Raw genomic sequence first — 16,026 nt, 5'->3', positions numbered from 1 at the left:
TGCATTTAAATATAATTATCATATTTTATCATAATCACATATAATCTTAATTGTTTCCTTCCCCTGGACTTTAAAAGATAATAGTAAGGACTGGCCAAATGAAAGTGACCCAATTTGAACATTTTGTGTTTCAGTTAGATTTGGGGCTTGAAGAGAAGGAGAAAATTGATGTTATCTATTTGTCCTTGAACATTACATTTTATTTCTTAGATGTCTTATGTGTTCAAGAGATGTTAGAGGAACATATTTTCACTTGAGTATTTCATCTCAGTGTTAACAAGAAGTATTATGAAATGTTAGAGACACAGTTCTCGCTGAGGGATTTTCTCTTGGCCATGGCTGGAGCAGGATGTGGCATTAGATGAATAAACATGACCCTGTGCTCTTTCCAGTCACAGGGACTTGGAGGAAGATTAGGTAGGTTTTCCAAACACCGGTTTAAACTCTAGGAACACAAAGGTAGATAAAAGGAAGAAGCACTGCTCTCTCTTATCTTGGAACAACTTATTTTTGAAATTATGAATCATGATCCATTTAGCAAGTGAAAATGCTCTTAAAACAATATATTACTCAATGACTTACTTAGACTGAAAAACTGACGACAATATTTTCCATTATTTTGTGAGGTAACAGATTTCTTTTCCAAGTCAAGGAAGATTTTCTATGTTAAGTCCTAGCTTTGTAGGTAGTAAATTGGAAGGGATTATTTTTTGTCTAGGGTGTTGTCCTTTTGTTTATTTTTTGGCCACACCAACCAGTGCTCAGGGATTACACCTGGTTCGGCTCTCGAGGGTCACTCCTGCCATACCCACTGTACTAATGCTCTGTCCCATGGTTTGTTATCTTTCTTTTCTTTTTAATTTTATTGAATCACTGTGAGATAGTTACAAGCTTTCATGTTTGGGTTACAATCACACAATGATCAAACACCCATCCCTCCACCAGTGCACATTCCCCACCACCAATCTCCGACCCCCCTCCAATTTCCCACCCTCCCCCTGCTTCCATGGCAGACAATATTCCCCATACTCTCTACTTTTTGGCATTATGGCTTGCAACACAGACACTGAGAAGTCATCATGTTTGGTCCATTATCTACTTTCAGCATGCATATATGGGTTGTTATCTTAAAAGGTAAGTTTATAATGGTCATCATTGGTATGCTTGGCCCTATTAAGACAATATAATACTGATAAATAGGTAAATTAAAAAAAGGAAATTACCAAACTGTTGTTTCAATTCACAACAATTAACAATTATGTTAATCAATTAACTTAAGTGTTTGACCGTAGGAAATAATATGGAACAAGATTTTAAGATTAAAACTTTAATAGGGTAATGTATTGACAGACTTATTTAAAAAGGAAAGAAATACAGAGCACAGAAGCAATTGTTCTGTTCACTCCAGCGGAACACATACGCAACACATAAAAACACACATACATATTTTATTTTTTAAAAAGGAGATGCTCAATGGCCAAGATCCAGAGACTATAAAGTAAAGCTCCCTGAAGAGAGCGATGCAGAATCTCCCGCCCCCCGTGCCTGATTGTCTTCACCAAGGCACCTCGGAGGGATCAGGTTGAGTTTCCCTCTCTGCCCCAAGCAGAGCCCTGGCAGCCAAAAACCTCCAGAACCCAGCCACAGCCATGCTGAAGGCCACTCTCCACATGTTCAGATGAGCTTCACATATGAAGGAACCGACAGAGGAACCCAGGCATGCGGGACCCAGGACTGAGATCTCCAAGTCTGCTCAGATCAGGACTGGGCTTCCTCCACCCAGCTTTATTTTATAGTCTCTGGATCTTGGCCATTGATGAGATTACATGGTGTGTGTGTGTGTGGGGGGGGAAGTTTGTGGATGTGACTGCCAAATATACACAAATGTCAGGTTGTGTCTATTGGGTTGGGAAGTTTAGGATGGAGTCTTTAAGTGATGATCAAGTAATTCTATGAGTAAAAGAAGGTGTATAGAACAGTCAGCTGTCTGTTTCTACTGAACAAATATGTGCGGGATCATACATACGTCATTTTCAAAGTCTTGACACATATGTCCTTGCTCTAGTCCTGTCATAGTTTCAGGAGCAGATAAAGAGCTAAGCACAGACTTGGGCTTCTTTACACGCAGTACATAATAAGCCTCACATACTTTTGTTAATCCCAGTTTCATGGAGGAAAAGATGAAAGAACTAAACAATTAATTTGAAGTTTTGGGGGAAGTCATTCAAAGAAATATAGATATAATAAACCATTAAACCAGTTTTCTTCTTGTTAGCTAGTAATTTCAGAAAGGAAAATCTTCATTTACTCTACCACTAAAGTGATTCTTTAGGTTGTATCATGCTTGTTCTGTAGGTTGTATACATGCTTGTTTATCTGTGTGGTGCTACAGACCAAATCCAGGGCCATGTAAATGCAAGTGCTCTGGCATTCACCTCACATCCTTGACTTCACTGAAGTGGTTAGAAAATAATCAGTATCCATATGTGAGTCCCCTTCACATTTCTTTGTTGTTATCTACTATTTACACTAACCCTAAGCACATAGCTAATTAGTCTGTGATCCTAAACATTGCAGAATAGCATAACACAACGTTATAATAAATAGAAAAACTTTAAACTATAAAATATTTTTCATTCCATTCCTTTCAAATTTTGTGCTTAGGTGTTCATTGACAGGTTTCTTCTTTTTTGCCAGGTAATTGTGGTCATGTCCCTTAATGGTTACATACCCTGGTTTCCATATATATATACATATATATATATACATATATGTGTATATATATACATATATATATATACACATGTGGGCTGGAGTGGTAGCACAGCGGTAGGGCATTTATTTTGAATGTGGCTGACCAGGGTTGGATTCCTCCACTCCTCTCGGAGAGCCCGGCAAGCTACTGAGAGTATCTCACTTGCACGGCAGAGCCTGGCAATCTCCCCGTGGCATATTCAATATGCCAAAAATAGTAACAACAAGTCTCACAATGGAGATGCTACTGGTGCCCGCTCAAGCAAATCGATGAGCAGCGGGATGACAGTGACAGTGACAGTGAATATACACATATATGTGTGTATATAAATGTGTATACATATGTATATTATATATATACATATATATGGTCGTCAGATGTTATAAGTTTTGAATGAAGACTGATGGTACAATATACAATATTTCAGCTTGGAATTGGAAGCTTTACTAATGTCATCATACTTGCTACTCCCAACCTCACTTTATTCCTTTAGGAACTATACCTTCAACAAAGTGAATAACTAGTAATCTGAAATTGATCTCTTCTGCTAAAAAGTTTACTCACTTTCATTTTCACACAGAAACTTGCTATCTCTTGCTGCCTAGAAAACAATTAATAAGGACAAAAAGTTATTGTTTAAAAATTTGATGAGTCAGGTCTAAGGACAGGAACTGGTTTCCTTTTCTGGAATTTTGGGGTTAGCCAAAATTGGCTGTATGTGAGATGTATTATTTTTTTTCCCATAGTAGTTGGGTTGATTAAAAAAAAAAGGTATTCTGCTAGAATACTTTTTTTAGAGAGGATAACTTATTTGAGGAACATTGTGCTTAAATTAGTGCTCCTATTAGAGATAGATAAAACATATTTAAAAGTCTAGAATATTTTTCATTTATTGCAATTTACCGGGCCTATTATTCATCAGTTTCTGTGAGGGTATCTGTTCCAATACAATAAGATTATTCTATTTTTCGATGTGCTTTTGAAGTGGTTATTGCTTCAGGATACTATTATGTTTAGTTATTAATAATAAATTTGTTACAACAAAGGCATTTACTGAGAATCTGACAGGGATTTTAATTGTTATCAATTTTATGTTACTGTATTGGCATTTTTATGTTACTGTATTTGGCATGGGCTGGAGCGATAGCACAGCAGTTGGGCTTTTGCCTTTCACACGGCCAACTCGTGTTCGATTTCTCCGCCCCTTTCGGAGAGCCCAGCAAACTACCAAGAGTATGGAGCCTGCGCGGCCAAGCCTGGCTAGCTACCCATGCGTATTGGATATGCCAAAAACAGTAACAATAAGGCTCTCAATGAGAGACGTTACTGGTGCCCGCTCGAACAAATTGATGAGCAATGGGGTGACAGTGACAGTGACAGTATTTGGCATATGAATACACCACGAGGAGCTTGCCAGGCTCTCCCGTGTGGGCAGGAAGATCTCAGCAGCTTGACAGTTTCTCCAAGAGGGAGAAGTAGTTAAAGATGTTGCGCTGCCGCTTCTCGGAGCTTGGTTTTATAGTCTCTGGATGTTCTATAGTCTCTAGATTCTCTTGACCCTGAGAGATCCTCTAATGTGGCACCCTTAGGAACAACAAGTAAAGAGAAGCTGCTAAAATCTCACGGCTAGGATGAATGGGGACGTTACTGGACCTGCTTGAGCAAATCGACGATTAACTGGATGATAGTGATAGTGACCAATTTTATAACCCCCCCTTACAAATAATCAAAAGTCAGAACACTTAAGTAAATTAACTACATCAAACCATTAATATTTTTCCTATTAAGATTCAAGCCCCGGCCTGTCTGAATCTAATATGCAATTACTTTCTCTCAGACCTCAAGGCAAAACATTGCTATTACTTCAAATACCACTTTCGAAGAGTCAGATTTTTCTTTTTTTTAAATTCACAGTGTCCAAAACCAAGATATATTCTGACTTCGGGGTTCCATTCAGACCTGGCAGTCAGTAAGAACAGAATAAGTGAAGAAACGAATCCTAGTGACACTAGTTTGTGCATGCATTCAAACACCAGAGTCTGTGTGTGGAGCTGGATTTGACTCCAGGACTGACACTGATGACTCGTCCCAGGAGGAATGAAAGGGAAGCGGTTTCCTAGAGGAAGAGACTGAAAAATAAAGCTACGGAAGTTTTCTGATAAATTTACTAGACGTGATTTCTAGTCATTTATAAGCTTGTTTGTGGCTTCATTAAAAAAAAAAAAGGTATTTCCTATTGTGTCACTGTTGATCATCTTTATCTTTTCCACTGGGGTACATGATTTTCTTGGTCCGTGGTCAGGACATTTATTTCTATTTTCAAGGAGAAAAATAATCCAACCCACATTCTTGGATTATTTGATTCTGGAAATCAGTAGAGAAAATATGATAGCTTGGAGTAACCCCTGTGCATTGCTGGGTGTGACCCAAAAAGCAGAAAAAAAAAAGAAAGAAAGAAAAAGAAAGAGGTTGGAGAGATAGCACAGCGGGTAGGTCATTTGCCTTGCACCCAGCCAACCCTGGTTGATTACCAGCATCCCATAGGGTCCCCCCAGCACCTTGACGGGTAATTCCTAAGTGCACGAGCCAGAAGTAACCCCTGTACATTGCCAGGTGTGACCCAAAAAGAAAAAAAAAAGAAGAAAAAGACAATTGCTAGAAATCTTCCTTCACACCCTCTCTCCCAAAGCATGGGATATCTGTAATCTTCTGATTCTGAAATGCTGTGGATGTGTAAGATTATCTCAGTATGTTCAGCAATAATTTTTAATAATGCTGACAGAATGGACGAATGGGAGCTAAGTACCCTTCTTAACATAAGAGTAATATACACTCCGGCTTGCTCTTCATGCTGTGTTCTCCCTTGAACAAATGTCTCACTTTCATGTCTGTGTGTTTCTTTGCCTGCCTATTGCCACTCTAGAGAAGCCCGTGTTCTCTTGTGAACACACTGTTCTCGCTTTCTCTCTCCTCACATCTTTCTAAATAAGTTTCAGTAAAAATTGTCTTGCTTCACCAAAAAAAGAATAATGTATTCTTTCATATTTTCTGATTATAAGAAAATATATGGGTATAGAGGATACCTGAACAAAGGAAAGTAAAAGAAAATAAAAAAACATTTTTAAGAGTACAACAAATAATGAGATAGTTATTATAGACATTTTGGTGATTTTCTTCTAGCTTTGGTAATTTTAGTCTTAGCAGCTGAGAACAATACACATAATTTTGTCTTTGTTTTTCTCTTTATTAAATTCTACAAATACTTTGCTAAGTTACTAAAATAAAAAAAATAAAGATTTCCTACATTTGATGCTGCAATCATCTCAATATTATTTAAAAACCTACTAAATAAACATGCATGATATTTGCAGAATATTTTTCCTTTAATAATCACTTATACTATATCACATACCTGGTTATTCACAGAACAAACACAATAAATAAGACTCATTAAAATAAGACCATAATCCAAGCAAATTTTCTTTCCCATATTCCCAGATGAACAGCAACAATGAAAATAGAATTGAGATTTTCATGAAAACGAAAATTACTTGCTTTTAAAAATTTCACATTCTATATCTTCAATATTTAAAAAAAATGCTTATCACAACATCATTCTATTTTGAAAGAGTTAAAAGAAAGAACAAGGCTACTACTACAACATCCTAATGGAATTTAATTTGCTGGTTAAAGAATACATCACTTTTGTGTCACTACCAGATGGAACATAAGCAGATTTTTAGTGACAAATGATATGATATTAGGGTATCTACTATAGATTTGTAGGACTGGGCTGTGATGTGGTTTTAATTATAACAGTATGATCTATAGTTTGAGTCTGAACAATGAGATTCTCTCCTTCCCTTGAACTTTTCCTTGTCATTTTTTATAGATGAAGGAATAGGAATGTGGAAATATAATCATTTGTCTAAGGTCACAGAGAGGGATGATTGCACAGCTGGACAGTAACAGCCTTGTACTTGATTGAATCCTTGGTTTTGTGCAAGAGATAGAGGTACAAGATTTTCTCCCTTCTAACAATAATTCTGAGCACCAGCTTTCAGAGATTAGTTGACACTGAGTCTAAGCTTTGTGATTAGTATTAGCAGAAAAAAAAGGAGGCGGAATTACTTATCCCTTGATATACAATTAGCATGCAGATAATCCTTTCTCTGCTTTGTGAAAGGGTCTGAAATTACCACATGCATTAATATAGCTTTATTGATTGCCCTGGATACAAATGTTGCTTTGAAATATTCACATTTGGATAATTTCTGCAAATGTTGGTAAGGATTCTTTTTCTTTGAATTAGAATCCTGTCTACTATCATTTTTAACAAAAGTATTATGAATGGATGCATTCATAACTTATACCCCTACTGTCTTCCTTAAATGTTTAATATGACTTGTGCTGATATATGTATGCAATAAAGCTTTATCTTAAATAGAAAATTATAATTACAAAAGAGAAAATCTGTATCAACTTGGCAGATCTGGAACAGGCCTTATGCTTCCAAGATTTCTACCATAGATTTAAAAAAAACGTATTTATTTGCTCTTTGTCTTATCTTGGCAGTCAAGATTGTAATAGTGAGGGAAAAACAGAGAAAGAAAACCACATCATTCTTGTAACTCCAAAATAACCTTGTAAACAGTGAAGAGCCTGTTTTACTCCCAAAGGGGAATCTAAAATTTGAGTTTATATAAGCAAACCAAAAAGATCATCTTATTATAACCCTTCAAAACTTTTTTCACATAACCTTAAGATTGAGCTTTTATTCTAGATCTTTTAAGTACTGAGTTTTTGTTGTTGAGTTTAAATTAGAATTGACTGCTTGAATCTCTTTTGATAAAAGCAAACATAATATCATTTCAGATATGACAGATTTTCTGTGTTGTTGTTTGAAAAAAGTTTATTTGAAGTGATCTTATATAAGTGGGCATTAGCATTGTTTAAAGACTATGACTGACTAGAGAAATAGTTCAGTGGGCATTTGCTTTGCATATGGGAGGAGTTGTCCAATTCTGAGAATCAAATAGTCCACTGAAAGCAAACCCAGACAGAGAACAGAGTCCCTAAATAGCTTTGAACACCACTGGGTATGACCCCTATGCCCTCCAAAGAGACCACTGTTCTTTGAAGGCTAGGGGAAATACTAGTATTATCAGATGAAAACTGATTAACTGATAGCCCTGGCTGATGTTTGGTGTATTTGTCTAAAATATTATGGAGTAAAGAAAAATACCTTCATGCATGGTATTTAGGTATTTTTACCATACAATAGTAAGGTGTGTGTAATCCCATCAACGGTCAACATCCAGAGACTTAAAAGCAAGCTCTCAGAAGAGTGATGCAGAGAGTCTCTTGCCCGCACGCCTGGCTGTCTTCCCCGGGCCCCTAGGAGGGGATGAGCTCCAGCTTCCCTCCCCAACTCTAGCAGAGCTCCCGGTGGCTGAAGACCACCGGAATCTAGCTGCAGCCATGCTGGAGGCTCCTCTCTACATGTTTGGACAGGCCTCATGCATGAAGGTACCGGCAGAGGAACCCAGGTGTGTGTAATCCCATCAACAGCCAACATCCAGAGAGAGACTTAAAAGCAAGCTCTCAGAAGATATCTTTAGCCTACTTCTCCCTCTAGGAGAAACTGGCAATCTTCTGAGAGTTTCCTGCCCCCCCCATGGGACAGCCTTGCAAGCTCCCCATGGTGTATTCATATCCAAAATCCACTAACAAGCTGGATCTCATTCCCCTGACTCTGAGGAGCCCCCAGTGCAACTTCGTTAGGAGGGCCGAGTCAAGAGAGACTTCTAAGATCTCAGGAAAAGGACGAAATGAGATGTTACTGAGCCTGCCTGAGAAATCGGTGATTAACGGGATATCGTGATTGTTGATTGTGAAAGAAAAATAATCTAGAAATAGAAGTGATCAAGCAAATTCCAAAAGTATCAGAAGTAAATTGAATTGAAATTTTAAAAACTATTATTGGTTTCATAATAATAATATAAATATATTATTATATGTTTTTCTTTCTAGCTGTAATGAATACATCTTTAAGTAAATTAATACTTCTTTTTCTTTCTTTCTACATCTTTACTATTTTTCCAGGAAGTTTTCTTAATGTTTCTTAACACATTAAGAAACATTAAAAAAACCTAATGTTTAGTTGGGATGGGATATGCATGCCGAAAGTAGATAATGGACCAAATATGATGACCTCTCTGTCTGTATTGCAAGCCATAATGCCCAAAAGCAGGGAGAGAGTATGGGGAATACTGTCTGCCATAGAGGCAGGGGGAGGGTGAGAAAGGGGGGATATACCCGGGATATTGGTGGTGGGGAATGTGCACTGGTGGAGGGATGGGTGATCATTGTGAGATTGTAACCCAAACATGAAAGCTTGTAACTATCTCACGGTGATTCAAAAAATTAAAAAAAATTTTTAAAAAGAATACTTAATGCTTCTTAATATCAAACTTCTCTGGAATTAAACACATAATTTTTCTAAAGTCATTATTTATTTATAATTTCAGTTTGTCTCCAACATGGCAGAAAATCTGATGCAGTGGTTTTCAGTCACAGGTGTTTTTTTTTTGTTTTTGTTGTTGAGATCTGTCACAACATATCATATTCAAGTACTGATACTTAGTGGTAAGTGATTCAGGGTCAAAATGAGATTTGGGAGTAGTCAGAGTCAAAGGGATAAGACTTCCTCTTCCTAGTAAACACTATTTTATTCCTAATTACTTCCAACAAATATAGCATTTTCTTTTCCTTTCCCCCCACTTTTTAGACACTGTGGTTTGCGAAGTTGTTCATGGTAATTTGTTACAGGCATTCAATATTCCAACACCAGTCCTACCACCACTGTCACCTTCTCTCCATTTTCCCAACCACAAAAGTGGTTTTTCACCCGGAGACCTTTGGCAGTCTTTGGAGACCTCTCTGATTTTCACAACTATGGAAAGGATGCTACAGGCACCTAGTGGCCAGAGGACAGGAATGCTGCTAGCCACTTTATAATGCACAAGGAATCTCCACGACAAAGACTTACCCACCCTCAAATAGCATTAATACTCAGTTGAAAAATCACTTTGGTGTTATTTTAAATGTAGTTTTCCTATTCATGAAAAAGAACAGAAAAATTTCTCCAGAATTTCTTAAGGGTATAAGAAGCTGTGTCTTTTGTAATTAAAGTTTGCTTCACCAAGTAGTCAATGATATTAATTTCTCTATGACTAATTCAGATCATCTCTATGATTTTAAAGACCTTGGAGAGAAAATTGGTGGAATGTATGATTGGTGGGAACATAAGACTGGTTCTTCAATGATGTTACCTAACTAGTGATCCTTCCCTAGACTTCTCTATTAAAAGATCTTGGTTGGTATGTGAAAGACTTCTTAATCCCCAGGTAGCCCTCCCTAAGTAAAGAAGTTCACCCTAATGGAAAAGTCTAGCATTTGGTGACTTCATTACCAAGAGTCCTGATTACAAGTCCTTGTTCTCTATCACCTACCCTTAGGCAGATGACAATACCTTTTGTTTTCTAGGACAAATTCCATTATAAAAACCAAACAAGTTGGGGCTGAAGAGACAGCACAGCGGGGTATAGGGCGTTTGTCTTGTATGCGGCTGACCTGGGTGACCTGGGTTCCATTCCCAGCATCCCATATGGCCCCTCGAGCACCGTCAGGAGTAATTACTGAGTGCAGAGCTAGGAGTAACCCCTTGAGCATCACTGGGTGTGACCCAAAAAGCAAGCAAACAAACAAAGAAACAAAAAGCAAGTTTACTGAGATAAACTGTAAATTCAATGCAGAGTTTTGTAAATTCTGACATGCATATACTTCAGAAACCTTCATTGGAAGGTAGTGAAGTTGTTCCTCAGCTGCAAGAGTTTCACTTATCTCTTTGTAACGCCCCCCCCCACCCCCCCCACCCCGCAACCAAAAATCTGCTTTCTATTATGAGACATTGGTTTTCATTTTCTATGAATTTTATACAATCAGAAGAGTCAAACAGAATATCTTTCTTTGGTCTGGTTTTCTGTCACTCAGTTTAATTATCTTGAGTGATAGTCATGCGGCTGAGTGTATCAGCACTTTAGTCCTTTCTATGCTAATGAGTGTATTACATTGAATAAACTTTGTAATTTATGTATACATTCACCTCATCCAGATAGAGGAAAAAGGAGGGATTTGGATGAGGAAGGGACACTGGGACAATGTTAGAGGATGGCGAAGGGTGTGGCTCTGTGTTCTATTATGAATGAAACCCAATCATTAACAGTTTTGTAAAACATGGTGCCTAAAGTTAAATTTTAAAAGATAGGCCCAGCAAACTCTGAGAAAATGACTTTGATGTGTACTACCTTTTAAAATTTCTTTTTTCTATAATAAAGATTTTTAATAATATGTATCATGTTTATTTCTATACATATTTAAAAATGAATTTGAATATGTAAATTAAAAGGCTCTATTGACCCAGAAAGTAAATTGTCATGACTGTGTTTTATGATTTATTTAGGAACAAACATAGAGAGAGGAAATCCAACTATAGATCCCACTGTGTCTGAGTGATGTTAAAAGAATTTACCAGGAATGTGAGTTGGTTTACGCAAGACCAAAGTAAATGTAGTAAGAGTGAATACACTGGTGAGATTGACAGAGTGGAGGTTTCCAGGGAGAGAGAGAGAGACAGAGACAGAGACAGAGAGAGACAGAGACAGAGAGACAGGGTTAATAAGTCTAGCCATTTTTTATTGTGTCGTTGAGCTGCTTAGATGGGAAGTTTCTGCTTTCTAAGATTCATTAATCCCAGGAAGTGTATGAGCAGATATGTAGCCAACTCTGGGAGAAGAGTCAGTTGTACTTAAAATATTCTGAGCCAATCATGAGAAATAAGTGAGATGTATAGATAAGTGAGATTGTATAAAAACAATCTGAGGGCCTGGAGAGACAGTATAACAGACAGGCTGTTTGCCTTGCACATGACTGATCCTGGTTAGCTCCCTGGCACCTCAGATGGTCCCTTGCATAGAGCCAGGAGTGATCCCTGAGTATAGAGCTAGGTGCAATTCCTTCATACCACTGGGTGTGGCTACACCCTCTTCTCCAAAAAAATGATGATGATAATAACAACAACAATAATAATTGTTATAATTTGAGCCTGTTCCAGGATGAAAGAGGCTGGACCAATCTAGGAACTGGGCAGCAGAATTTAGCAATAGTGGGGCCTCTTGAGTTTCCTGGGCACAGTTGAATATGTGCTAGCATAATCTTAAAACAACGTTTTAGATCTGGGAATTAAGCTAGGCATCTTTTAGGGGCTTTGATAACTAAAGGAAACTAAAATTCTAATTTTTGCTTATCCATAGTATTAATGAAATCTAGGTGTTTTTTTTCCAATTTGACATCTTATGAACAGTAATTTATCTGATAAAAATAGATTAGATAAATATTAACATGACAACACTGGCCCTACAAAACAATCACCAGCATGATCATCCGTTGATCGTCAAATTTCTCAAGCTGTCTCAGTAACGTCTCCATTTGTCCTAGCCCTGAGATTTTAGGAGCCTCGATGCTGCATTGGAGGCTCTTTCAGGGTCAGGGGAGTGAGACGCAGCATTGCTACTGGTTTTGGCATATGAATACACCATGGAGAGTTTGTGAGGCTCTCCCATGTGGGCAGCAAACTCTCAGTAGCTTGCCAGGTTCTCCCAGAGGGGGAAGTAGGCTATAAGATGTCTGGGAGCTTGGTTTTATAGTCTCTGGATGTTGGCCATTGGTGAGATTACACAGCATTGGGGGGAGTCCCTGGGTGTGACCGCCTAGCTACTGGACAATGGGAAATCTGGGTGGAAGAGGCCCAGTCCCAATCTGAGCAGGCTTGGAGGTCTCAGCCCTGGATCCCACACACCTGGGTTCCTCTGCCGGTACCTTCATGTGTGAGGTTCAACTGAACGTGTGGAGAGGGGCCTTGAGCATGGCTGTGGCTAGGCTCCGGAGGTCTTCGGCCTTGGGAGCTCTGCTCGGGGCTGGGAGGGAAGCTGGAGCTCATCTCCTCAGAGGGGCCCCAGGGAAGACAGCCAGGCATTTGGGCAAGAGACTCTCAATAAAACAATACAATAGAAAAAGAATAATTACACTAACACTTAAATCATCTGTTTTCCCCTAACATCTTTTATTTACTTTTTTTTTTTGGGGACCACACCAAACAATGCTCATTGCTTGTTTCTGACCCTGAGTTCCAGGGTCACTCCTGAAGTGCTCAGGGGACCATAGGAAGTGCTGGGGATTTGAACAAGTGTCCAAGGGATGCATGATGACTACCTGAACTGCTGTACAATCAATTCAATCTCTTTCACATCTTTTAAAGCATTTGGCCATCTCAGTTCACAGTTTGAGAGAATGAAATTAATTTTTGTTGGAGAGTGGGAAGTAGTAAGATTAAAAAGAAAGGACACACACACACACACACACACACACACACACGAGTGCCTAAAATCCGCTTAGGAAACTAAAGGACTTGGCCTATTAATTTGGGTAATTGCCCAGATTAAAATTAGAATAATAAGCTGCTGTTTTTTAACCTGAATGAACTATTTCTCATGTTTCATATTTTAGAATTTTAGCACCCTTTTGGAAGACTTCCATATCTCTAATTAGCTGTAAATAACACACACACACACACACACACACACACACACACACACACACACACACACACCTGCTTCCTGCAGAGGGTTTGAATTGGAAAATATTGATTAGCAATTACTAGCCAGGAGATGGGAAAGAATCATTGAATTTACAAGTTCACCTTTTTAAAAACTGACCTTAAGAACTCCCAGGTATGGTGCCCATGGAGCTACATCAAAGGCTACATGTCAAAAATCCCAAAATGTTAAGTAATTTATGGTTATTACAAAGCTTTTGAACAAAAGGAAATCTGTATCACTGGATGCTTTTCCATTTGTGAGTTTTTCAGTGGAAATAGACAACACAGGAAAAGAATACGCAATAGACAACTTTCCCCATTGACTTTCTTGGGCATAAATGAATATATAAGATGGTTCATTTTATAGAATTTTCAGCATTACAGTAATAGTCAAAACATCTAATTGGAAGCATGTAATTAAGATTTTTGTTGGTTTTGAATTTTTTAAAAAAGACAATTTTCAAAAAATTAAAAAATGTAATTTATATTGGTAGACTTTACTGATTTGATTAGGTTGAAGATAGTCTCATGAAAACTGATAGTCATAAAAAATAGTAAATAGTATATGTTTATACTTTCAAATTATTTTCTCTTTTTTTTTTTTTTTTTTTGCTGCGGTGAGTATTGAATCCAGAACCCCACAAAGCAAGGGCTCAAATGGTCTGCAACATCCCTGTCCCTAAAAATCACATTATTTTTCCTTAAAGACTCACTCATTTCTTATCTTTTATTACTGGTAACTGATGGATTTATTTTTCTAGTACTACCAAGAAACACCAAAGGACTCATCCAACTCTCAGGCTACATGCTGTTCCTTTCCTTAATTGCTTTCACATAATGTCCAAGTCTGAGCATTTGCACTTTAACACATGCTTGATAAACTCTGCCAGACCGAGGACTCTTGCCTCTTACATTCCTCCGCCTGTGAAGCTTGTTTTTTCTGCTTCACATGCCTGAAGGGTCAAAGGTCACCCCTTTCAGCTGCAGATGAGGTCATTCTCGCTGATGATCTGCAGCTGATCACAATAAAATCCGGGTCTCCCCTGTGACTGGTCCTCCCCATGTAGGAGCAGTGATGTCATCTCTGGTGAGACAGGAGGAAACATGTAGCTTATTTTAAATTGAACTACATAAATTTTTCTTCTGACTTCAGTGCAAACTTCTATTTATTTTAGCCCAAGGACTAGTTTGCTCATCATTTCAAACGAAACAAGATAAATGCAATAAAGGGGAGCATATATCTTACACGCATTCACATATCGTAGGTCGAGCCTGGAAAAAAGTGATAATTTTTCTTTGTCAAAATTGAAAATTGACAATCTCTTATGGTTTATTGTATACATCCAGAGCACTTAATGAGAAATGTAAATGTTCTTTTCCTGGGTTTTAGAGAGGAGCAATCCTTGAACTGGAATTCCAACTCTGTCCTTTTACTAGCTGGCTGAGATTAATTTTTTTTTTTTTGAGAGAGTGGTCATACCCGTTGATGCTCAGAGCCTTTTCCTGGCTCTGCCCCTGGGAATCGCTCCTGGTGGTGCAAGGAGAGTCACATGGGGAGCCAACAGGACTTGGTGGCTTGCAAAGCAAATGCCTTACCCACTGTACTAGTTCTCTAAAACTTCCTTTTTTTTTTTTTTTTGGCTTTTTGGGATCACACCCGGTGATGCACAGGGGTTACTCCTGGCTCGTGCACTCAGGAATTACTCCTGGTGGTGCTCAGGGGACCATATGGGATGCTGGGAATCGAACCCAGTATCTGCCGCGTGCAAGGCAAACGCCCTACCGGCTGTATCATTGTTCCAGCCCCTCTCTAAAACTTCTTAACAACACTTCACTTACTTTTACAAGGAAGAAAGTAGTACATACTTCCCAGTATTTAATTTAACATTTGTAATGTTTTTACAGGATTATTTGTATAGCTATATATGTTGTAGGTTTATGAACAAATTGAAAAAAATCAAGACTTTCTTGTTCAGGTTTATTAAAGATATCAAGATAGTAACAGCAGAGCTAGGAAACCAATTGTAGGACCTAAGTGTGGGGTCCTGTGACTGCCTTCTTACCAGACACTATCTCAGTACGTGCCTTAGCAGGGATATGAGAACAGTAATGAAGCACACTAACATTTCTTTCGTGAAGTGGATGCTCTTCTTCATGCCAAGTGGTATGTATAAAAAAAAAATGTATGTTTAGGTCAGATTCACCATGAAATGAGTGTAACATAAACATATTACAAATGAAATGGTGTGTATATGTATTTGAAGTTGTGAATTCCAGACAAAGAGTTTGTGTTTTTCCAGGTAAATCACACATTTGGGCCTTTATGTGAGAGATCTAACAACCAGTTAGAGAACACTGAAGCCAGAGGGAACTGAGTTGTGATTAGGGTTTTTGCTTTGTTTTGTTTTTCCAAACTTGAAGGTGTTCAAAACTTATGCCTGGCTCTGCACTCAGAGATCACTCCTGTCAGGTTCAGAGAACCATATGGAGGGCTGGGGATGGAACCCAGGTTGGTTGTGTGCAAGGCACGTGCCTCACCTGCTATATTGTGACT

This window comes from Sorex araneus, chromosome 2, assembly GCF_027595985.1.
Source record: "Sorex araneus isolate mSorAra2 chromosome 2, mSorAra2.pri, whole genome shotgun sequence".
NCBI lineage: Eukaryota > Metazoa > Chordata > Mammalia > Eulipotyphla > Soricidae > Sorex > Sorex araneus.
Note: the sequence above shows the minus strand (reverse complement) of the source record.